The 25,849-nt window shown below is 41.8% G+C and overlaps 1 protein-coding gene across 1 annotated transcript in view; it reads right to left on the reverse strand.

Annotated features, from left to right (window-relative positions):
- The window catches only part of PTBP2 (polypyrimidine tract binding protein 2), a 202,983-nt gene that overhangs the window by 110,108 nt on the left and 67,026 nt on the right, over positions 1–25,849 (reverse strand). The window contains exon 8 of the mRNA XM_059478048.1: positions 1,340–1,442. The gene's annotated coding sequence lies outside the window, so the exon portion shown is untranslated. The remainder of the gene's footprint in view (positions 1–1,339; positions 1,443–25,849) is intronic.

The following is a 25,849-nucleotide window of genomic DNA, read 5'->3' on the forward strand; positions in this document are numbered from 1 at the left end:
CAAACTCATGATTAAAACAGGGTTCTAGAGTGGCAAGTAGACCTGAACACTTGTGCCCAGAAAACAGTAGGCTTCAAACAGTTTGAATACCCATCTCTGTGGGAGATCCAATATGCTGCAGAAAGAACTGTTCATGAAAGTCAAAAATAATGCCAGCACTGAAACAGTCCAATCTGCAATAATATTTTCTATTAGATATTTCACTGCAACAGCCAGAATTTTAATGAAGCACATGGCAATTTTTAGTTAACAATGGAAAAGGCATTTCCTAAAGGTGGGACACGCCATACCTGTTGCCTGGCAAACAGCTCACAGGATGCAGTTTACTTCATGGGCAGAGGAAATTGCATCTCCCCAGAGTGGGAGCTCCCCCTTCTGCAGCCTGGCAGGTGCCAGCAGCAAGGACCGGTGGGGAATCAGCCAGGGATGTTCCCTCCATAGCACTCAGAGCAAGCCCCGGTGCAGGCAGTGACTGCAAAGCCCCGTGGGCTCCATCCCTGGGGATTGCTTGTGCCCCAAGACCAGGACCCACCTCCTGTGTCTGCAGGAGCACAGAGTTTTCCTTCCTGGGCACAGGGAGCATCTCAGCCACAATCTCACTCACTTTTCCAACAAAATATGGTGATCTTCACTAGCAACAGTTGTTTCCAGCTTACCACAACATTCAATGATAATTGTAGGAGTAAACGTTTGGAGGTTAAGGTGCAGTTTGTAAATGCCCGATATTTATAGTTATGGAAAAAATCATGAATTGTCACATTCACCTTAAATTATCCACAGGTATAACTGGAGAAGAGCTTCTTCATGAAAAATTAGGCCATACTGACTCGTACAAACAAATTCAGTAAGCCACAACAAGCTGCTGGAATCTATTTAAAATACTGCTTTGGAAGCACAGCAAAAAATTACTGACTGTTTAGTTACCTTAGGGTCAATTTCCTATCTATCTATCTATCTATCTATCTATCTATCTATCTATCTATCTATCTATCTATCTATCCTGGTGAAATAAGTGCATGTTTTTATTTGCTGATATAGAGATGAGATGTGTTGCTACTGTGGTTCATCCACAAAAAAATCCATTGCTTTTAGTATGAATTAGGTGAATACTGAAGTGTCTCTGCTACTCTCAGAGGAAAATTCTCTTCTAGCTACCTTATAAATAAATGTTAGGTCTGGTATTCAACTTAGCAGAAAAACACAGCACAGAAAAAGAAAAAAAGCAGCTCTCAAACATGTTATTTATACACTTTATATACTGACTACAGGAAGAACTGAAATTATTTTCACTAGCAACATATGTGTAATTTAATATCACCAGTGAAAACTAGGAGCTTACCGGCCAGGATAAACTTCAAGCACTTGTAATTTTTCCAGTTTTGAATACAAAAATGGGAGCTAAGCAGGACTCTCCATCTCTGCAGTGATTATAGCAGTATTTTCTAGAGGAAAGAACAGAAAACCAAACCTGTGTGTGAGGAAAAAATGAACAGAGAGAAAATAAACACTCCCCCACTACCCTACCATCAAACTTCTCTTGAATGGATTCATTGCTCAAGCCAGTTGAGAAGCAAACACCATGTGCATAACACATCTGTCAAGGGTTACAGGATACAGTTCATATTTCTTCACCTGCTCTTACTCTGCATAATGCTGTTCCTGGGATCTCACTCCCATCAGCTCCTTCTCTGCTCTGAACAAGGTCACAATGCTCTGACCTTGTATCCTGCAAAACCAAAAACATCCCCCAGCTTGCTGCTGTAATTTTTCCTTGAAACCTCCAGACTAGGTGAAAGTATTGAGAGTGTGTGACTCCTGATGACCTTTAGAGAAACTTCCCCCACATTGCTGCCTCATGCACTGAAACCAGAGTCATTCCTCCCACCTGATTGATGTTTCCCACTGCAAGCACAGCAGATGCATCCCAGACTGCTGAAGAAAGGACAAGCCTGAAGAGCACAATAAACTTTCATGACATGGCACACATGGGCTCTTCTCTCTGAGCCTGGCAGGCAGGGTACACAGCATGCCAGTGTCCTCATGTACTTTTGGAAAGCAGTGGAAACAGTAACCCAGCTTTGTTTTCTCTGCATCTCCTGCTCTGAATTTACACCTCAGTGAGAAAGAAACTGAAGGATTTGTGAAGGGGTCCCCTGTTACCATTTCTCCTACAGGTCATGCAGCACCATGGTTTAGATTGAGGGTCATCAGTGCTGCATGGAATCAGACACAAATGCAGGAGCCAGAGGAGAGAGAGGAGAGATCTGCTGCATAGGCCAAGAGATGCTGGAGAGCAGCGCAAAAGGAACAAGGTGATGGTAATTTAGATCATAAATCAGTGACTAACCCAGAACACAGTTCACCTGCTTCCTGTGCCAGCACAGCCGCTCTTTCCTCCCAGGAACAGGGACAGACACTGCTGTCTGCTTCAGCTGTTCCTCGTGGGGCTCTTAAAGGCTGAGTTAATGCTCACTAGTTCATCATACAGCCCTCTACCTTCCTAAAGAGTCATGGGAACCAGTCTGCCAGCAATATGTCTGCATAAAACAAAGTTCAGCACTGCTTGTGGTAATAATTACCCTTGCAATCACACAACAGCACCAAATGCTGGGTAAGTGAAAGGATAATTCCATAAAAGCCTGTGAGGCAAATACATATTTTCTCATTAGCATTTAGCCATTAGTCTCAGATCTTAACAACTCAAGAAGTCAATGCAGATGGACCAGAGTGGTATTAGTGCAGTGACCCTGTGCTGGACAGGGTCTGGCTGCTCGCGGGTCTCAGCATGTCCTGGAGGCAGCCCATCTGGAAAGGTGAGCTGTGCACCCCTGATCCTGGAACAGGCCACTTCTTAGATGCCACCTTTGCCGTGTTACCTGAGAAATGTGGCAACTCAACCCAACGCTCTGTGTGACATAAGCACACTGGGTCAAGTGATAAGCCAGATATTTCAGTCCCAGCGCATCTCCATTAAAAAAAAAATCCTGTTCATGACTTTACATTCATAAATACTCTCACAATGTCAAGGGATGGGGGGTTTTCATCAATTCATTAGATATGCTCCCATGAATTATTTATATTCAGTGCTAAAAATGGTTCCGAAACATTACAAGAATTCAATATCAGTTTTCACAGTGGGATTTCATCATTTTAGCACTGTAGCATAATAGCCTAATGCAATACTAATACTAATACGATATGGTGCTAATAGGGTACAATGAGAGTTCTCTCTAATATGCAAACATTTCCATGTTGCATTATTATTTCTTTTAAGTTAATATGATATGGTGATAATATGATGAAATGAATTAGTTTCATATCATTGTTTGCATGAGTTGTGCATATTAAAAGAATATTTCCCCCCCTCCCTTTGAATTCACTTGGAATGAGCTTGAAAATTTACCCTGTAGTTATTCTTATGCTAATGAGGCTGTTTAGTAGGAAACACTCCCGCTGTTGCTTAGCCAGCTGAAGAAAGAATAGGCTCATATCACCTCTTGCTGGAAAAAGAATTTTCCTGGCCTGTTTTGAAAGCCTCTGTCCTAAATATGTTTGGTTTAACATTTCCCACTGGCTCATAAATTCATTGCATATTTATGCTAAGTTTTCTGGTCAATATTTATCAGGAGCACTTCTGCATAAGTGGACATGTCTCCCAGCTCAGCTGCTGTGAGGGGCAAGGCACAGGGAGCCACAGCCAGCACCTGGGGAGGTGACCACAGAGACAGAGAGAGCCATCACGGTTTGTGTGGCCCTGGATGGGTGTATCCTGGGAAGAGAGAGATGGCAAGGCCACACCCAGGCTCCAGGGCGCATCTCAGTACTCTCCTCCAGATCTTGTGACGTTTTGCCAAAGCCTGTGCTCTGTATTCATTGATGCAAGAAACCAAGTTGGTGTAAGGGTTTTTCTTTCTGCTCCACAAAGCAGAGAATCTACCAGCCTTGGAGAGAAATCCTGTCTGCCCTTCCCAGAAATGAGCTCTGTTCCCTGGCACTTCACACTGATGAAAGGACCCCTCCCTCTCCCAGCTCTGGTAGCAGACCCATGGAAACATCCTACAGATGCTCTGGCATTCTGTGTTGGACACAACCTGCAGGGCTTGGAGCAGCCAAGCAGCCCTGTCCTGACCATTTGCCTTTTGTACTACAACACTTAAATGTGCAAACTGGAATGGCTGTAATGGGACTTCATTTGCCCTTTTCAGAGGGACTCACTGGAGTAACTGTGCTCATTAATAAATGGGCACTGAAATTTTGAGGACTTTTGGGGATGTTGTGGGGCTCCAATACAGGATGATATGGGAGGACATTCTTAAGTAATTCAGCTAACATTAGCCTCTGGTTCTTTTCTTCCTGACTTCCCTATGGAGACAGAGGACAACCCACAAAGTGGTCTGAGAACAACATCCTGATCTGCCCAAACCCCAGCTTTAACTTCATGTAGATCCAGTAATTGACTCCAAATCCCAGCACATCCAGCTTGACTGAATCTGAATTCAGACTCTATGACCATTAATTGACACGAAGTTGTGCAAGAAATTCTTACATGTGAAGTTAACAGTACATGTACAGCACAGAAAACATCCCCAAATGTTACAGAGGTTTAAAATGTCATAAATAACATAGTCCAAAGTTTTTTTTAATTATCAGATTTCCAAAGCTATTTTACATAATTCCCCGTATAATCCAATCTTAAACTCAGAAGACACTAATGCAGATGACATTTCCTCTGTTTTGAATAGGGATTATTTTTTAAGAGGATACAGAACCTGGAAGTATTTCAATAGGTCTGATATTTAAAGCATATTTAATGGCATTTATGTTTTAATCTTCTTACCTACTAAACTTTAAAGAGAGCTGCAAGGAATTCAACAGTGAAAAAAATAATTAGACATTAGTTAGTAACATAAAATGCATAGGCAATGGGTCAGTGGATTCATAAGCAGGATGCAAACAGGAATGGCTGTCAGAGCAACACAGCACACCATGCTTTCCACGCTCCAGGAGTCACACTGCTCACATCCTTCCAACATCCTGAAAGTGTCCAACTGCTTATGGACTTTGGCTACACTGGTGGCAAGAGGGTGATCTGCAAGCAATGACCCAAATTCACCTGGCTCTTTATAGATGAGCAGATCAGAGGCATCTTTGCCAGGAAGAGATGACAGAGGCAGATGAATAATTGTCATAACTCATTCTGTGTTTTCTAGCATGAACACAACATAGCACCATCCAAGACCTCTTGCGGGAAGACTACTCAGGTTAAGCAAATCTCACAGAAAATTATACAAAGAAAACCCTTGTTGGTCTTCTGAAGTTTGGAGTTTTAGAAAAGAAGTCTTATTCTGATCATACACATTCAGCCCTGCTGCCTTAGGGCTGTTGCAAGTCTGGTGGCAATGAGTTACACCTTGTGCTAGTGCTTGTCTCCCTAAACTTTACATGTACTCATCTGCTGTTTCAGGCCTGAAAGAGCCTGCAGACAACTGCCTGCTTCTTTTTCTTCTCACACTCTGCCTAACCCCAGGAGCAAGGAGCTACTTTGTTAGGAGTAAAGGTATTAATTAGCAGTGAACCTCTTTGACCCTCATGCTCTTTCACGCAGCTTCATAATGAATTCCAAACAACCCCGAGTTGTAACATGACTACTATTTTCTCATATTAGAGCAGATACTCATTCTCTTGAAATCAGAGGCAGTGGTCTAGCAAACACCTCTTTCCAAGAGGCCCATAGATTGGAGCCTGCTGAAGCTTCCCCTCAGTGTGTATTCCCACCTGAGAGTGACTATGTTTGGCACTCCTGCAGCATTCCTCCAGCTTCCTGACACTGTGCCCCAAGCCAGCTTCAAAAGGCAGCGCTAAAGGAGTAGTGACAAACTGTGAATAAAATCTGTTTACCTTGTTTCCACAAAGAATCCCTTCCACTGGTGAGGTGTTGTTGAATTCTAGAGGCACCAGCCCACAGGTGCTCTGTGCGGTCCCTGCACGCAGGGCACCGTGCCAGTGGCTGGGTGCACGGTGCTGGTGGCAGCGTGTGGCACCAGGGTGGGCACAGCTCCTGGACAGCCTCATCCCTGCACCCAGACACAGAGGCACTCCGGGGCCCTGCTGGTCAGGAGGCCCAGGAAGACCTTCATTGAGTTGCAGCTTTTTAATCTCTGTAGTATCAGTGGTAGCTGATTTCAGTTATTAATTTCATTAATTTCAACTGAGCAGGACCCAGCATGGTCATAGTGGGCACCAGCTTTAATCTGTGTCTCTCTTTTTTTAAGACCAAGATTCACATGTGTCTGAGGAGTCACCTCAGGCTGGCCATCACAAAACATACATTAGAAAAGACACATTTCAAATATTTGGATGCATACTTATTTCTACATTGAAAGAACTGATTTTGCAAAACCTCCCTGTGTGGCCCAGACAAATTGATGTGATTACTTTTAGCTATCAGTGGGAACAAAAAAGTCTTATGCAACTTAAGCACAATAAGCCAAGTCATTATTCTACTCTGAAAAATCAAAGATTTCTTGGTGTTACTATTACTATTGCTCTGTTACTTGTGGAAAACAATTCCAACTATCAGGAAATAATTATGAACAAAGTCCAGTTAATTATACAAGACATCTAAGCTGCCCTAATTAAGGATTGGGTCAATACTGTTCACTTGGTAATTTTTTTTTAAATTGTGAATAGATTTAGTAGAAGCCTGGCTGATAAACAAATAATGAGATTGGTGGTCTAGAAGGAATTTGATTAATAAAATTATTCACCAATTATTTATTTCCTCTGGTTTATATCATTCTTTCTTCTACCTTAGAACAGGAATAGAAGGAGAGGGATTGCGCTCATTGGTTTCCATGCCCATGTTCCTTCCTGGCAGAAACACCCTACAATCCTGAGCCTGAGGATTAAAGCTTTATTCATGCAACCATGATAAAATGGGGTAACAATTCAAAGCCACCTAAGTCTCTGATGCAGTTAAATTCAGGGAAGATTCCTGGATCCATAGAAGCCTTATGGATTTTGCTGTAAGTACTCACCTTGCATAAATACAATATTTATGGTATTTGTGTTCAACCACGAAAAAATGGTCAGGGCTGGTAAAAACCAAAACAGACAAGCTATAGATCTGGTTCCACAGTTGATATCTCCCCACCATTTCTTCAGGAGAATTCACATAACTTCTGCTGACCCCAAGGGTTGCGTCCCAAGCCCAGAAACAGGCCACCCGCAGGTGAAATGGAGCCCTGCTGCTGTGGCTGCAGATCAGCCCCTGAAGGTGCCCAGAGCAAGGAGTGGGCATGGGCAGGGCCCTGGGGGAAGGAGAAAGAGCCTCTGGGCTGATTGTCTGGGGCTGAGTCCCAGCAAATCCCTGTGTGCTACCACCACACCAACGATGGATGACTGCAGTTTAAACAGGAAAACAACTTTACAGATGTTTTAAACTACAGTCTGCTAGCCTCATATTTTAGTATGAAACTGAAGCAATTTACTTCCTTTTTAATGGATTACAGAAGGAGCTCAAGCATAATGCTTCTACTCTTGTATGATCAATACCTTTAACACATTCATAAATTATTAATATTCTGCTCACAAAATTAACCCCCTCTAAGATGCATAATTGTTCATTATTCAAAAGAAAAAAACGTTTAAGGAAGTAAAATGTTTCTTTGCATTTTTAGACATTTCTACCAGCTTACAATATAGCAGGAAAATTACACTGTTTATTATTCAATGTAGTATATCAATTCTCTTTTTTTCACTAGTTTTTCTTTCTTCTGTGGCACCATAAAGGGACTTGACATCTGACTGTTTAATCAGTCAAAAGCCCACACCATGAGGACTGTCTCATTACATTCTTCCTAGAAATTAATCTGTTTTTCAGATGGGAAGGCTTTGGGTAAGAGGAAGGGGCTGAGCTGATGTAGGAGTTGGCATCAGGCAATATTACTCAGGATTGGTCCATGCAACATTACATACTACCCCAATGCTGTCACCACAGTGCTCCTGCTGACACCTCTGCACCAATGCTGCTGATAAGTATCCTAAAGAGGACATGCATCTTCCTGTTAATTAATAACATGTGCTGTATTCACTTAGCTGCATTTCATTAGCTGAATTATAAAATTAGAAAATAATCTTCCAAAATGTGTCTCATTTTTAAAATTCGCATCTCATTTTCTGAATGAAGAGGAAATACAGAGATCTCAAATTTCTGCCTAGGGATCACAAAAGTTCAGTACAACTCTGAATCCAATTTTCTTTTTCCAAGTGTTACTCTTTGTGTTCTAATACTCTGAATTAGAATATTTTAGCTAAAATGGATAGTAACTATCAAACTCTAAAGCCTAAAAATGCCTTTAAAAGTTTCAACTAAGGGAGAGCAAATGTGCTCCCACAGAGGGACCAGTGGCTCAGAGCATTGCTTTGTGTCTTGGAGGCTCAAGGAATACTGCAGGCAGTGGAAGGATTACAGAGCTCTCCATCTTTACCTCTCGGGGAGCTACACTCATACCCCATTATCCTTGATTTAATCAAAGTTAATTAGTTTGATAAGTGTATTTTAATCTAAAGAAGACATTAATTATTTGATCAAATATATTCAAGGCAAAATTTTTATTCCTCTGCTTAACAAACATGAGATAGCATGGCTCATTGTTGGTAAAAACAAAACAAATAAAACTTCACTTGGTGTTTTACTCAGCTGCTCCAGGACTGAGCAGATCCTGGGTGGATACCAGTGTCTGAGATGTGTTTGTAAGCTGTTTGCACTGCATGAGCAGCAACCTCACTTCCACCCTCATCGATATGTTAGCTGCAGCTACCCTCATTGTAAAGTTCAATGGAACTTCCCATTGAAGTTCCATACCCATGGAACTCAGTCTTGGGTATGAAATACAAAGTTTCAGCTCTGGAAATAATCCCTCCATCAAGTCCACGCCCATGGCCATTGCTGTGAAGAGAGCTTCCAGCCCATGGGTGTTCCAGTCCAACACACTGATCTGGGGAATTGGGTGGGGTTTGTTTGGGTCTTGCTTGTTTTGTTTTGGTAGTGATTTTTTCAATCAGATGTACCAAAAAGCTTTGAAACCATGAGACCACAGAAGCACTTATGAGACCACAAAAGCACTCCCAGATTTTTGCATTACCAACTATAAGCCAGCCTTAAGGAGATTCTTTGTTTACCTTTAATGGATTCTTTGAGCTTACCCTTATTTGCTTAGTTTGTGCCAATGCTGGGAAATCTTTGAGCAACATAATTTCAAAGGTTCTCCAGCTCCTTACAATAATTTCCTTAAAAAGCATGAATGTATATCTGAAAACAAATGCTGGATTTCAGCAACCTCTTGTGTAGCCTAGGAAAATAGCAGGAAGAATAACATATAATCAACGAGACTGAGGCTCCGACTCAAATATGTTACAACCTTCATCATTACAAATTTCAATAGATATTGGGATGTTACAGTGTTTAAACATATGCATTTCTTTTCTCAAAGTCTAGAGGCAGAATAAATAGCTGCCAACACAGCCAGAAAGTCCCGGCAGGCTTACAAGCAAGGAACTCTTATCACTAGTGTGAATGCTAAGGAAGTAGCTGCCTTTATACAATTAAAGTTCAAGGTTGCATCTATAATAGGCTTTTCAGCTGTATTTGAAAGTAATTTAAACTGTTACTCACCCATAACCTTGTTATAGATTCATGGTGTTGAGTACGTAAAGCAGAACAGACTGAAAGGGTTATAACACATTTACTAAAGGAAGAGAGGTGTGTAGCTAGAGAGAATATTGTGCAGGGAGACTACAGAGGTTTGGAAAAGCTGCTTTTTGTGAGAGTACATTTCTCTTACAGCATCTGAATTATTCTTAGGAGATAATTTTTTTGAGAGGTAGTCATGGTCATTATACCAGTTCTGTAAAGATATTTCTCTGCCATCCAGCCAAGAAATTAAGTAATTTAGATGTGGTTAGTGCTGAAATGGGTTCCTTCTGTTTTGATCCAACTCTAGTAAGGATAGGGGAAAGATTTTCCTTCAGTAATTTCCATAGGTTTAGAGAAAAAAAATAGAAAGAAAGAAAGAAAGAAAGAAAAGAAAAGAAAGAAAGAAAGAGAAGAAAGAAAGAAAGAAAGAAAGAAGAAAAGAAAGAAAGAGAAGAAAGAAAGAAAAAGAAAGAAAGAAAGAAAGAAAGAAAAGAAAGAAAGAAAGAAAAGAAAGAAAGAAAAGAAAGAAAAGAAGAAAGAAAGAAAGAAAGAAAGAAAGAAAGAAAGAAAGAAAGAAAGAAAGAAAGAAGAAAAGAAAGAAAGAAAGAAAGAAAGAAAGAAAGAAAGAAAGAAAGAAAGAAAGAAAGAAAGAAAGAAGAAAGAAAGAAAGAAAGAAAGAAAGAAAGAAAGAAAGAAAGAGAAGAAAGAAAGAAAGAAAGAAGAAGAAAGAAAGAGAAAGAAAGAAGAGAAAGAAAGAAAGAGAGAGAAAGAAAGAAAGAAAGAGAGAGAGAGAGAGAGAGAGAGAGAGAAGAAGAAAGAAAGAAAGAAAAGAAAGAAGAGAAGAGAGAAGAGAGAGAAAGAAAGAAGAAGAACGAAAGAAAGAAAGAAAGAAAGAAAGAAAGAAAGAAAGAAAGAAAGAAAAGAAAGAAAGAAAGAAAGAAAGAAAAGAAAGAAGAAAGAAAGAAAGAAAGAAGAAAGAAAGAAAGAAAGAAAGAAAGAAAGAAAGAAAGAAAGAAAGAAAGAAAGAAAGAAAGAAAGAAAGAAAGACAAACTGTGATTACCAAGTGGTGTTCTCCATAACAGCCTCTGGGGCCAGAAATGCAGCAAATTCTTCCAGGCATCTTCAGGAGCTCCTGTGGAACAGTGATGTGATTGGAGCTGTTTTCACTTTGATTACTGGATGTTGCTCACACTGTTCATCCAATACAAAGAAATGTGGGAGCTCTAAGCATCAAGATCCCACTCAGTTTCAGAAATTACAGAAAAGGAGATAGAAAGCAGCAAAAGCAGAAAGAAAAAAGGAAATGCCAGCAGGCCAGCCTAGTCATTTAGAGTGGCACAAAGAAAACAAGAAAAGAGAAAGAGGGCATTGAATGGGTAATATTACGTAATGGCATTATGTCCAAATATTTGCAATGTTGGCTTCCATGCACATGGCCAAGTCATGTTTCCCATTACAGGATAATGGCAGGGCACAACCCCCTGATTCAGCTGCAGTTCATTCTCTTTTCACCGCAGAAATACTTCTGTGGCAGTTCTGCAAATTCCGCTGTCCAAGTTTTCACACTTCCAGGAGAGGCTGAAATGGCATCCCTTGAAATTTACAAAATGTCATTTAAAAAGTACTCCTCACCCTATGCTGCTCTTTTCATTTAGAGACTCTGAAAAGGGATGAAGATATTTAAATTCCTAAAGGGTTATTCTCATAACATTTTCAAGAAAGTCAAGAATTTCAGAAAACCTGCTACACCTGAGTACACTTTTCACTGTACCCATGACATGGCTTTTAAGCACTTCCAAAGCTCTTGAATACTTTGTTACCTCAGTAAGCCTCCTGTACACCTACCTTTTGAAAATAAGAGGCCAAACCTTTTGAGAGTTAATTCTTGCTAAAGAAGCTTCTGTCACACAAATCCTAGACCTGTCAGATGCAGGTTCACCAAGCAGCCCTTGTGACTGTGTGTAAACAAGTGATACACAACATTATCACCAGGACTTGGTACTTGACTGCAGCCCTTATTGGCCTGTGAATTTCACCACAAAAAACAATTGTTTAGGTTGTTGGTTGTTTTGTTTTTTTTTTTAATAGATATGTATGAGGTTACAGGTTCCTGGATTCATAAATTGTAAACTATATTAAATACACTGAAAATTGACTGATGATGACTGCTGCTCTTCTAGGCTAATTTTTCTTCTAAACCATGATATGAAAATTCTGGCTAATGTGCTCATGACAAGACTAAACAGGGGTAATAGCAGACTTAATCAAGAAAACAAATGAGATTCATTAAAAGCTGGCACTCAGCAGATAATCTTTGGAGAGTTCTAACCTCAATCTACGTGTCCCCATCAAAAATGAAGAAAAAAAATAAAGAAATTTTCAGTTGATTTTATCTTTGACTGTTGAGCCAATTCAATGGAAATTCATAATGGAAAAAAAACATTAGACATGGTTCTCCTTCCAACTCTTTTTATACTCTATCACAGAAGTCACAGTAAAGCATTAACTAGAATTTTCTTCATGCAGTTGAGAAGACAAATTAGATATAGTTTTCACAACTACCTCTAACAGGTAATTTAAGATAATGTTGCAGTGCTAGAACCATTTCATGGCAAATACTGCTAAGAATACACACACACACACATATATATATATCTCATACACATACATGTCTTCCGTATGTACCTATGACATACAAAGCCTTATACCTGTAGATAAGTTGAGCACAAATACACTCACACACCTGCCCTGCATTGTGCACTTTTACAAGCTGAAAGGCTGGAGATGGAAGCCAAATGATACTCCAAATTTCAGAAATACTCTGTCTACAATGAATGAAGCCAATTCCCTAAATATAACCATCTTCAAATTTCAGTTATAATTCTGCAGTTCAGCCACCCATAAAAAGGAAGAAAACTTAAAAGTCGGTTATTACTCCCCTCCAACAGCTACTATCTTGTTAAAAGATGCACAAAATTACCAGATAAATAAGTATCTAAGTATTTCTTTAGCCAATATATTACCAAAAAGAAGTAGTAAAATAACTCCTGAATTGCAAGGAATACATGTCCAGCCATGATCTACTTTGAATTTAAGAGCAAGAAAAAATAAATATGTTTCAGATTTACTTTTTATTAATGTATCTTAGAAATGTAAATGCATGGTAAGTACTATCCCTGACAACTATGTAACCTACCTGAGCTCTCTAGGGGCCAGATGAAGACCTCACTAATGCATCAAAGACTTCTTATGGTTGGAGAACATTTGGGATCAGGAACTGGTAAATAAATATATTCAATCTGTTTTGTAATTCCCCTTTGCAATTCAGCTTTGCAATGACACGTTTGTTTTTGCTAGCAGCTCAAGTACCACTGTTAAAATCCAGGATTAGCTACCTTCTCTTCCTGCACTGGCACACAGTTTATTTGCTCTCATTTGGTTCACTATGTTCTGCAAAAGCTTATTTACTCTCACTACCACCTCCTAATTACTTTAGGGAAGTCATATTGTTTTGTCATTATGCTCTTCTAGCTCTGTTCTGAGCAGGACATATTTTCTGTTAAAGTGTCCAAATTCTTTTCAGGTGGCTGCAGCCCTTGCAGCATGTGGCCTTACACAGTGTCTAAATTTGCTAAGGCAATTTGAGCATTATCAGTCTGCTAATTAATGCCCTATAATAATTCTGACCTTTAAAAATTGTCTTCTAGCACTGCTGTTTCACAGGCCTGCTGTGCATATACTTTTCCTTTTTTGTTTTTTGGGGTTTTTTAAATTTTTCCACCCACATCTTCTGCTCTCAGAGATGTCCCAGCTCACTTAAGTATTGCTGACAGAGCTTGGAAATAGCCCTGTTAAAATTTTGAGGCTTGGTTTGAGGGTTGTTTTTTTTTTTTTTCCCTCCACTTACTTTGAAGGCTTGATTATCTCAGCTATTCTTGCAGAAAACATTCAGAAAGAGGAGCTTTTCCATTTTAAGAGTGTGCTGCAAGCTGGCTCCTTGGCAAGCCACATGCACACACAAGCCCTTCCCCTCCAAGTGAGTAGGTCCAAATACATGCAGATCAAGGGCAAAAAAGGGAATGAGCACCTGAAAGCTGTGGGTGAGCAACAGAGAATCTGTGCTTGAGGTCATTTGGTGCGCAAGAACTGCTGCAAACACCCCCAGCTTTCAGGGATGGCCTCAATGCACAGATTCAGGAGACATTTATGGGACAGAGTGGGTGCTCCAGCTCTGAGACAACCCTTCTGCTTCTGTGACCATACATGCAACCCTTCTGTGGATTCTGCTCTTGACTATCCCTTCCCTGATGAATATTAACAATATGGGGGTGGCTGCAAAAGATTTATTACTTAAGAATATAATGAAAAACTTTCTTTGCGGTAGAGTTGTTTGGGGGTCTACAGATGTGCACCCCACAGCTCATGCTCCTGCAATTACAAAGATATCTGATAACACATCCAGCCCTATGAGAAACCTCTGTATACTTTGGGGATTAATCCAGAAAAGGGGAACAATGTGCCAAGTGAGAAACCACAGTAAGAGCAGTGACTGTGATCCCAGCAGAGGAAAGGCTGTGCTTACACCTTACTTCCCTTCCCAACACTCACACTGAAAAAGAGGGTCCAGAATAATAATCTGCCTTTCTTGGCAGGTTTGTAGGCAGCCCGGGAAACACAAGCACCAGAAGAGTGAAGGGACTTGCTGAGGGTGGGAAGAGCTTGTGTCCCAGAGCTGAGGGGTGGCAGCAGGCACCAGTGCCACTGTGCCAGAGCTGTGCCCTGCGGCACACCCAGAGGGGACCCTGGCACAGGGCCTGTCCCAGCAGGGTCAGGACCAGGAACCTGCTAGCAGCCTTCAGGCCCTGTTGTGCCCATCAAACAACATTTCTCCCTATAATCACCAGCTGTGTTGAGGTCTTTGCAAACAACAGAAGAGCTGGAGCCAATGCTTTCACATATTGCAGAAAAAGAAGCAGGGGAGACTGGGATAAGGGACAAGGATGTGAGGGAAAATGGCCGTTTAAGAAAAAAAAATGCAAAATATATATCATCCCAGTGATGAAGTTTTGTATGCGTTTATGTTGGTAAGGTCATGAACTTGAAAAGAAATGCAAACTTTGTTACAAAAATAATAGAGATTTTTTTAAAACCTCCAAAACCACAGTGAGGATTTTCTCAGAGTCCTGCAAAGCCATCCTTTATGAACCCAACATCAGGGGTTTCCTGTTATGCAGTTACAAAAGCAGTGGGGATTTTCAAGGGTTTTGCTTGTCACACCACCAGGATTCAGTGAATTTTCTGAGGCATGTTTTGCAGCTGTCAGATATCTGTATCTCTATGACACAGCACAAAACAGAGAAGAGCTGTCCATAAGAGAGAGCTACAACTGTATTCACCTGAGAACAGAGAGGGCATGTGAACAAAAGAAAAATATTCCAAAACATGTCACTGGAAAAGACAGCAAAGGATATTGACCTTTCTGTAGTTTCACTAAGGATGTCAACATGTTATCAAAGCTTAAGGAATAGAAACAGTCCCTTCATACTCCCAAGGTATTTCTATGCTTTTGTTACCCATCATGAGCACACTTATCTAAAACCACAATGAATGGGAACATGCTTACACATGTCACACATCAAACTTTACCTGGACAGGTTTTCTGGGAGGTTGTAAAGACTTTCTTTCTCCAAAATTCTTTGGTATAGGTGCAAAATGCCTCTATCAGTTAGAGTCAAAAAATATCATTATCAAGATATTGTGTAGGCAGAAAAAAAATCTTGTCACACAACATCAAGATAGGAAAGATGGTACTGACAGAGAGACACTGCATTGGCAAAACTGCCTTGGGCTGATTCCAGGAGATACACAAGAGGTATTTTACCCAGTTCCATCAATACACAACACAGCATACTCAAGAGGAAGAGCAGAGAGCACTGGCTGTAACACTCAGCCACTGAATGCAATCAGACCTCTGATAATCAGACACTCGCTCTGTTCATTGGCTACAGGAGACAAAGTAAATAAATATGTGAAACTCAAATAACAGAAAAGGTAAAATCAATATGAGAAGTACCAGGAACAGAGAAGACAAAAATGTTGAAGTTCTGACCTTAATGAATGTGTGTCCCGCCATGGGCTGCATTTACCAATGAAAAATCTCTGCAGTCACAAATCCCAGACCTTCATCAGACTCTCAGATCCTCTCGTTTCCAGAACATTTCTGTTTTAAACAGTTTGCACTGCAAAGCTGCCTGGCCAGTTGTGAGCCCTTGCTAGCACTCACAACGAGGTGCCACAACGATCAGCCACATGAAGGGGCTCTACAATTGCACAAAGCGACCGAGTGGGAACAACAAAGAGCACACTCAGCTACCAGGAGTTCCTGCTGTAAGGTGCAAGAGAGACACAGGTCAAAAAGAGCCCTGCAAAGTACAGAATGTGACAAGCTTTGGACTGCTAGCTTCATGGAAGGAAGATGAAGAAGATTTTCTGCACCCCAGGCAAAACCAGCGCACAAGGCCCAAGACTGCAGCCAGGCTCGATCATAATTACTGCTGCTTGCTCTCCATTTACAAACAGGCCACAGATAGTAACACAGATGATTAAAAACAAACACCTAGACTGTTCTGGAGAATGAATTTTGATCTCAGAAGCAAAAAGACTCTCTACCTTGCTGCTTTGGAGAAATGTGGGGTATAACATAAAACTGATTCTGCAAAGACTTTTCTGTGAGCAGCTTTGATCTCCTGCATAGGCCTACCACCTACATTAACAGGTGCATTCACAAATATGAATAGCAGTAATCAAATACAAAACCCCCCAAAACATCTAACTGTAGCAAGAAAAAAAAAATAAAATTCACTATTTGAATCTGAATCTCTCAGTTGGTCTGCAGTGTCTTGGTTTTGGGGGCAGGACTGGAAACCCTACTACATACCCCTGAGACACAAGTCAGTGCATGAAATACAGTGGGATTTGTGGGGGCCACAAAGGGAAGTGTTTAGCCACATTTTTTCCAGACCACAGGAACAGCAGAATGCTGAAACAATAAGAAAAGGGGACTGCAGCCAACAGGTTGTCATCTGAAGCCAGGGGTAATCTGCCTGTTCTCCTGTGCCCCTGTGCCAGCAGGGTCCCTGGCTGCTGGTCCCCTCCACACTGGCAGGAGGTGCCCCTTGCCCTCATTGCTCAGTTGTCCTTCAGTGACAGTGGTGGGTGGTGCTGCTCTCCAGCAAAGCTTTAGTAAATTATTAATTTTATCTGCATTCAGTTTTCTACCTTTGGACACCCTGATAGCTTAAATAAGTATATCCCAAGGCTCTCTTAAGAGAGAAGAGAGGCTGGAGGGAAGCACAGCTTTGCAAACATTCCCCTGGTTTTCCTGCCTGTTGAAAGGGTGGGGGATGAAGGAGGAGAAAGAGATGAAGTTGTCCTTTGACATTTTACATCCATGCCTTACTGAGATAACCTTTATGGATAATTTTTCCCAGCAGGTGTTAGATATTTCTTGTGAGCATTTAACAGTGAAACATCATTAGGTAATGACTGTCAATAGAAATTTGTTACAAAAATTTTTAGAGGGGTGGAACTAAGACAAATTAACCGTAGGATTTTAAATACAAAGACAACAAGTTCTCTTTGTAGTAATCCTGTTAGTGTGGGTATCCTTTATAGCATACTTGAAAGCAGATTCACATGGGCTGAGCTTACTGTAATGCATTCAAGATGCCCTTTCTCCAACTTTAAGAGAGAAGCAACTGCAAGCAATTACTATAAAAAATATTTTAAGGATACTGAAACCATTCCTTCCTGTTTCAAAAGATGTTTTTCCAGCAAGATCAATTTTTTTCATCTTTTTTTCATAAATTCAAATAATAGAGCTAATGCTATAATTTCATAAATTCTAGTGCCATGAAGAACAAATACAACTTCTGTATTTTAAAGGTTTACTTGTTGATCTCAGAACACTGCCAGCTCAAAAAGTGTGTGTTGTGTGAGGGTGTTGTTTGGAGTTTTTTTCAAAAAAATTGTCCCCAAAGAGGCAAATTTGCACACACATGGAGCTGCTGAGTTCCTCCCAGAGCAGAGTGGTGGCCCACGCTGCCCTCAGCGTGGCACCCTGAGAGCAGAGCAGAGCAGAGCAGCTCTCACAGCCATTACCAGTGGATGGAAACCTGTGCTCTAATAGCTGCAGAGTCTTTCATTTTCTGAGGGGGAAGGCCCAGCCTTGCTCCACACCTGCCCTTCATGGTCACCCCTCACTGCCCAGCTTGTTTTCCTTTCCCTCCTCTTTTGATTGCACTAGTGCTTTCTCAGGACCCCCTTTCCATCCCTCCTGTGCCAGCCTGGCCAGGCCATGTGCTGCCCTGGCATGTCCCCTGTCCTGCTGCCCCTTGAGCAGGAGCTGACTGCCCTGGCATGTCCCCTATTCTACTGCCCCTTGAGCAGGAGCTGTGCTGCCATGGCATGTCCTGTCCTGCTGCCCCTTGAGCAGGAGCTGACTGCCCTGGCATGTCCCCTGTCCTGCTGCCCCTTGAGCAGAAGCTGACTGCCCTGGCATGTCCTGTCCTGCTGCCCCTTGAGCAGGAGCTGTGCTGCCATGGCATGTCCTGTCCTGCTGCCCCTTGGAGCAGGAGCTGACTGCCATGGCATGTCCCCTGTCCTGCTGCCCCTTGAGCAGAAGCTGACTGCCCTGGCATGTCCTGTCCTGCTGCCCCTTGAGCAGGAGCTGTGCTGCCATGGCATGTCCTGTCCTGCTGCCCCTTGGAGCAGGAGCTGAGTGCCCTGGCAGGACAGCCTGACCCATCACCAGCTCTCACCGGCGCATTCCTGCTCAGGTGCCAGGGAAGTCTGTCAGCCCCCTGCAATGCTGTGGAGCTCCTGAGCTGCTGCTGTACAGTGTTTTGTTTTATAATGGCTCCATTTCACACTCCAATGCAGCTGACTTACCCTACTGTATTTCACTCTTCTTAATTAGATTTTGCTCGTTACTCCTGAGCCCCTCCAAAGCCGAAGCAGCACAGAGCCATGGCTGCTCTCTGTGCTAAAGCAGCCTCAGGAGCTGAATCCTGTGCTGCACCCACACAAGCTGGAAGAAAGAAAAGTGTCTTTTATGCCAAGCAGAAGGTGTGCAGCCGAGGAGCCTGGTAAAGCAACAGCCAGGGGCACTGGGAAAGGCAAACACTCACTCAGCTGCTGCTCCTGTGTGTTCCTTGGTCTCCATGCCTGTCCCACATGCCAGGTACCCCACTCCTGCCCCTCCACATCCCCTCCCATCTCCTCTTCCCCCTCTGCTCTCCACTCACTCTGAATATAGGGGAGTATTTTTTAGAGGAGTGAATTATCTGATAGTTATCTCTGACTCCAAGGGCTCTCGGTGCAATATACAGCTCCTGAAGCCCCTGGACTTGCAGGAATTTATAGCAGTAGATTGACAGGAAGTTTTTTCTGCAGGTTGTTTATATTATTGTAAGCTGCTTAGGAGGAAAGCTTTAACAGAACACTAGATAAAAAGAAAATGGGTTTTAAAACCTCCAGTCACTCTTCTTTCTTAACTTGTTCTTGAACAAATAAATGTGAGCCATGGGAAAATACCTGAAGGCACTTTCACAGGAAACTAGCACAGAACATAGCAGAATGCAATGGGCAAAACATCCTCTGCTCAGCATTTGGCAACAAAAACCCCACTGAAAACCTGGGGGAAGAGCAGGACCTGGGCAGTGAGGTCAGACTGTGAATGCAGGCACTCGGGTATGTGAATAAATAAATGGGCTTTGCTTTTTCTACCAGTAGGATCCCATATCCTGCAGTATCACGTATCTTAATAGCTATTGATTTCTTTCTATATTCTGCCCACAGCTAGAGCAAAATTTCATTCAAATGAAAAACTCATGAACATGCTGGCAGTTATCTTGGGTGAAGGAAAGACAAAGGGTTGGGAAACAGAACATTAAACAGAATATTCCTTTTAGCATTACACAGAGGTCCCATTCAGCAAAGAAGGACCCTCAGCAATCCCAATGAAAATTATTTCAGACTAAGGACAGAAATAGAACAGTTGCCTCTCATCTGCAGCAATACTGAACTGACATCTTTTAGGAGACAATTGCACATCTTCCCGTCACTTAATACATCCTTATCTGCCCCAAGAGCTTGCCCCGTTGAGAGAAGGGCAGCACAAAAAGAAACAAAATCTCCCAGGTGGTGCCATCTGGCAGCTTGTGCTGATGCCTTCCCCCATCATCCCAGCAGAGGAGGGGTTCAGAGCCCGAGGGAGGGGTCTCTCTGACCACCAGTCCAGGAAGTCCAATGGAAACCTGGGGGGGCTGTCAGGACAAAACCAGGATCATTGCTTGGGATTCATGGCAGTCCAAGGGAGCTGAAACCTTCATGTGAAGAGAAATGAGAATCAAGTAGTGACTCAGCCTGTCCCACTGGATGATACCAAAGAATCAAGCAGTCTGAATAAACAATCTCAATCCTGTGGTTCTCAAGTGCTGAACACTGGGGAAAAGCGTTTTTCTCTGTCAGCACTGCTGGTTAATAGGGGCAGACCAAACAGGCTTACTTTTAAGTGCTTGTCTTCAGTCTCGAGAACAAAGGTTTTCTCCAGGCAGGGAGAAGATATCAGTTGGTCTAAGTGAAGTCTCAGCAGGAAGTTTCCCTGCAAAATACAGAATTTAAATCATTTATTTGCATTTCTTGTATTTAAACAGGATACTAAGAGTGAGAAAGAAAGAGAAACCTTGCAAGAGCAGGCAGCTTCCTTGGAATTACAAACACAACAGTGAAAGGGCAGCTGAGTTCCTGTGCAAAACATGGTATAAAGCCTGGCAATTCTCAGTGGTAAAAATAACTCAGAGCAAAGTCACAACTCACAGCAAACTGAGCAGCAGCAATGCAGAGTTTACTCAATAAAACAGTACATTTCTCTAGTATATTCTCTAATATTTTAGCATATTAGTTACTGTGTAAAAGGAGCACAAAATGTACAATGGAGATGGAGATGCAGGGAGCCAAAGAGGGACTTGGGCTGGAAGGGAAAGCTATTGCAAATGCAAGAGAAGACAAAGCTTTTCATCCTGCCATGCTGCCTGGCCCAGCCGGAGAATTGGAGGTTTGGTATCTGTGGTGTCAAAGCATGTTTTTTAGGTAGAGGCAGAAGTGGCTAAGGAGCCGCAAGAAAAGGAAAGGGATCCTGTGTTGCTGGAGCTCATTTCTATAGATGTAGCCCACGAATACAGAACTGGAGGTTGGGATTACAGTTCCATGATGATGTAGTTAGCAGGGATAGGTGAACAGATGGGTAAACTACAAAAGTTTTGAATTCTGCAGAAGAGGCAGATAACCCTCAAAGAGCCATTGATCCCTATCATACTGACACCTATCCACTCCAGCTCCATCTCTGAGTCCTGCTGTCAGAGCATGGGAATGAAATCCCTTCCTTCAAAGCAACAGCACATAAAGGGAATCACTGGTGGGAGGTGAATTGCTGTGTCCTGGGATGAGTATCTTCTCAGGCACCCTGCAGCCTCCAGGATCAAAGAGGAGGCATCAGGGGAGTCAGTGGCTGTTTCCCCTGGCTTTGCCTTTTGTGCTGTGTGCAAGAACAAACTTCTGACACCTGTATGGGCACCGATGGCTCCATGCTTTCTTCAGCAGGAGCCTGAAGAAGTACCTGAAAATAGACTGACCTTTAGATTATACACAGCCAACCTGCCTGCTCTTTTAGCTGCTGCTGTTGAGTTTTCCCAAGCAATCTCTAAACATAAAATAGGAGTGATTTTAAAGGAAAATGGGTTCATCAGGTCAGTGGTAGTGTAATTCCGGAAAGGGTATGAAAGTGAGGAAGTAATGATAATGCACGAATTGAAGGGCTGATATAATTTGCCACAGCTGCACTGAGGTAAGAAATTGTAAATAAAACTTCCTGTCTGGCTGGAACATAATGAGTTCTCTACCTTTTAACAGTGCCTGCAAAATAAATTAAAAGAAAACACATACTGCCTTCCTTCACTTGCAGATAGTATCTATTTACTAAGGTAAAAGGAACAGTGACAGAGAATACTGCTTCTGCACAACAATACTTGCATTGACTCCAAAGTCCTGGCCACTGCCCAGAGATAAAGAAAGTAGGGGGAATGATACTGGCATGGGAATAAAGTGATCTGAAATTTCCACTGACAGTAAAAGAGGGAGAGCAATGGGCAGTGGAGGATTGTCCCTAACCTTCATGTAGCCTTTCTTGTGCTGGAAGGAGTGGTGATTCTTCCCTGGGATTTTAGGGAGGGAGAGGACATTTGAAGGCAATGACTGTTTCAGTGAGAGAGGTAGCATTAGTGGTGGTTAACTGCAGCCACTGCTTTTATAACTTCTTAGTGCTTCAGTACAGACACTGCCCTGGCTGCTCTGAAATTTCAGACTGAAGCTGCAAGCGCAGGAAGCCCAAGAACAGGAAGGGAACAGCAGTGCAAAAAGAGTGATGTGAGTAGGACTCCCAATAAAATGTCCATAGACAAAAGGGGTGGAGCTGACCAAGCTCACTAAAGGGCACACAACAGCTGAGTTTCTGAATGCACAATCACTAGACAATACTTCTTGTAAAACTGTGTGAAGATATCCTTTTACCTAGCTGGTGGTTCAGATGTCCCACCAAGTTTCTGTGAACAGAGATATGGCTAAAAGCAAGCAAACAAGGCAAGAAAAAAAGGAAGGAGGAAAGAAAAGACTTTTACCTGCACACAACAGGACTCTGCATAGTTACTTCTCATTCCCTTAAACCTCACCACAGGCAGGGACCCTATGTCAACCGACTGATCAAGGCCTCTGTGAACTATACATTTCCATTTCTTATCTAGAGAACAAAATGGAAACTATGGTAACACAGAGAGGCCTGATAAAGTCCATCAAAGCCTGAGAAGGAAACTCAGTCTCCCTCTGCCTGGAGCAGTGACCTCGCTGCTGAGGCTCCCAAGCAGAGGGGCACTCCCTGTGACAGTCTGCTGGGATATAAATAACTGTCACACAGACAAAACCCACTGCACAACTGCTGCTGATTCTCACCCGTGCTCTGCTGGGTCTCCTGGCTGGAAGGCATATGCATCCCTCATTCCAGTGTATACCTCTTTAAAGGAAACATCACTTAAGCTCTTATCCAGAAACTGAATAATGAAAAGCATTGGAATTTGGATTGGTAATTTTAGCTCAACCTGCTACATTTATCTTAATCCATATTTATATAAAACACATCTGGAAATTGTGGCACTGTTGTAATTTATAACTTCATGTAAAACACATTTAAAATACAGAGAACATTTCTGAATATACTGTTTTTATAGACAAACATAATTTCAAATTTTAAAGATTTTCTATCTTCTGAAGAAACAGACAGAAATTTAAAATATGGAATAGGAAACTTTTCTCCTAGAAAGGATAACAGTTTTTTATAATGCACTCAAAGGCAATTTACTTGACATGACTTAAAAAGTGAAGCTCATTTTTACAGTGTATGGGGTTTTTCTGCAGCATGGTAGAATTCTTGTATGCCTGACAGCACAAAGAATAGCATGTGAAATACCATGTGGATTTAAAGTGACCAAAAGCAGAGGCTAGTTTGTAATTATCATTGCTATAGAACACAAATTCTTTTTGGGGAGGCCTGGAGCAGGGTGTCTTGAGCCTCAGAAGAGAAAATAGGTCATTTATGTCAATGAGAAAAGGATGCATCTTGGCTCACTTTGTTTTCCCACAGCTAGTAACAAACTGCATCCTGAGCTTAAAAGCAGAAAACCTGGTGAGGTCAGCTGTATTTCTGCCATTTGTCTTTCCAGGCTGATTTTAAACTCAGTCTTCAAGTGTTACAAGGAGATTCTTATTACAAAAAAAAAGAAAAACAACAAGAACACAGCATGGCAGAATACTGGAGAAAGAGCGTCCTTCTTCCTAGAGGCAAGGACTGGGCTTGCCCCTAGGATTCATCTGGATCCTGGCTCCTGGGGGAACCATGAGGGAGCAAGCCTGGGACAAAGCCCCTGCCCTCAAGGTTGCAAAAGGTTTGCCCAGCAACAGGGGCTGTAGGACAGAGCCAAGCTGTGAGCACTCACATTTACTCTTTTCAGGTTTCTTCTAAACAAAAGGAGGGTTGGTCATATTGGACAGACTGAACAGCAGGGATTGGCACATCCTGTGGTTATTAATCCATTAAATGGATGTAGAAGCACTAAAAGGAATGGAAACCTAGGTAAAGTAAGACACAGACACCTGTCTATATTGTACCATTGCCACTAGCTTGGGGAACCTCCAGTGCTCTTACACTCCCATGTGCACTATCAAGGTACCTGGCCTTGCAGCCACTCAGAATGTGTTCAGCACTTTGCCTAAGGTGCATCCCATAACACCTCCTGTCTCATGATGATTTAGGAGCATTTGCACTGGAAAAATGACAGAAAGTAGTGCTTGAATTGTCTACATAAAAATGCTTAAAAACATACTCCCCTTTGGTATCAGTTGGGTATATGTGATGAATGTAACAAAGACTGAGAGATACAACTTTCAGTACAAAACTAGCATCACCCCTTGGAAGATATTCCTAAGTGACAGACTCTGAAATGGAAGAAAAAAAGGAACATCAGAATTATTTAAGAGTAGCAAACAAAATGATAAACAGTGGTTTTGTCATGCATTTGCCATATAGCCACAGCTCTGGAATTTTCAGTGCTAGTGTTGCAGAAAGGAAGTTATTGGCCAAGCGCAATCTGAATTCTAGTTTCAAATTATTCCAGAACCTGTCCTCTGGTATGTCAGACAACTAATACACTACTAGATGTCTTTGTCACAGCAGCAGCACAATCAGCCTTTGGCCAGATTTTTTCTCAGAAACTGTCACATAATTCGCTTTATTCTAGTTACCAGTATCCTAATTCTGGACCTCAGAGGATTTCTAAAACCACCATGCAAAATGAACATATGGATTAATTGCAGAAAGAATAGATACTATCACTTACCTCTGGAAAATAATCAATATTGCAGAAAAGGCTTGTAAGCAGAATTAAAAGGAGAGGTAATTTTCTTTAATTGGTTTTGAGCTATTACACATTCCCAATTTTCATTAGTACTTTTTGCCTGCCTGGAACATGCATATAAGGGGAGAAAAGGATGTATATAAAACCAGCTCAGAAAGTTCTATCACTTTTAATATGCTGTTCCTTGCCTGCCATTTTAAATTTTTGTGTGTGTACATTTCAGCTTTCACACATTTTATAATGATACAATAGTATATCAGTTATAATTGAGTGGCAATAAAAAATATTATTTCTCTCTTTGCTAGATGTATGGTATGCGTGATTCAAAGCAAAGATTTGTAGGCTGTGGAGAGATAATTTAAAAGCATAATGGCTGCTAGTGCTTGCTTATGTTACTAACTTTGTTTTCTTTTCCCTTTTTTATATTTGTCATATAATTTTTACTGTGTGTTTTTCTCCTCTGAAAGCATTTCAGAAGACATCATAATCTACCACCTTGTCTTTTAGAAGATCATTAGTCACACAAATTGTCATTTAAGCTGAACTTTACATCTGATGAATTTTCTGTTTCAGCCTGCAAGAAATGAGACTGAAAGTGGAAAGAGTCTTTATCCAAGCCCAAGCCCAATTATGAGGGGCACTGCAATGCCTGCCCAGCTGAAAGGATGCTCAAACACATGGGGCCAGGGAGAAGTGTGCATCACAGCCAGGCCATTGCTGCACCCTCCAGTCTAACCTTTGAAAGGCTCCAGTGCCTCATCAAAGCCTATTTTAAAAAAGTAACAGACACATGAACATTTTGAAAAATGAAGATTAAGATCTAGAGTGTAAAAGGACAATCTGAGCCTGCAAGAGCAGTGCAGGGACCTTCCACCATGCACTGTTGCCTTGATATGCCACTCAACATGGTTAATGACACTTGGATTTTAGAAAACTGAAATGTACACCTGCGGTCTTCAGCTATAATGATATATTGTAAGAACCTTTCCTACTTTTCTGAAGTGACAGGTTCAGGCACAGACCTGAAATGCAGAGAAGTCAGGCTGCACTACTTCCAGATGTATTATTAACACTCAAGCACAGTCCCCCCAGCCTTACCAACAGAAGTTTCAATTGACAGATTTAGGGGTT

The sequence above is a fragment of the Ammospiza nelsoni genome, chromosome 9 (assembly GCF_027579445.1).
Source record: "Ammospiza nelsoni isolate bAmmNel1 chromosome 9, bAmmNel1.pri, whole genome shotgun sequence".
In the NCBI taxonomy this organism is placed as follows: domain Eukaryota; kingdom Metazoa; phylum Chordata; class Aves; order Passeriformes; family Passerellidae; genus Ammospiza; species Ammospiza nelsoni.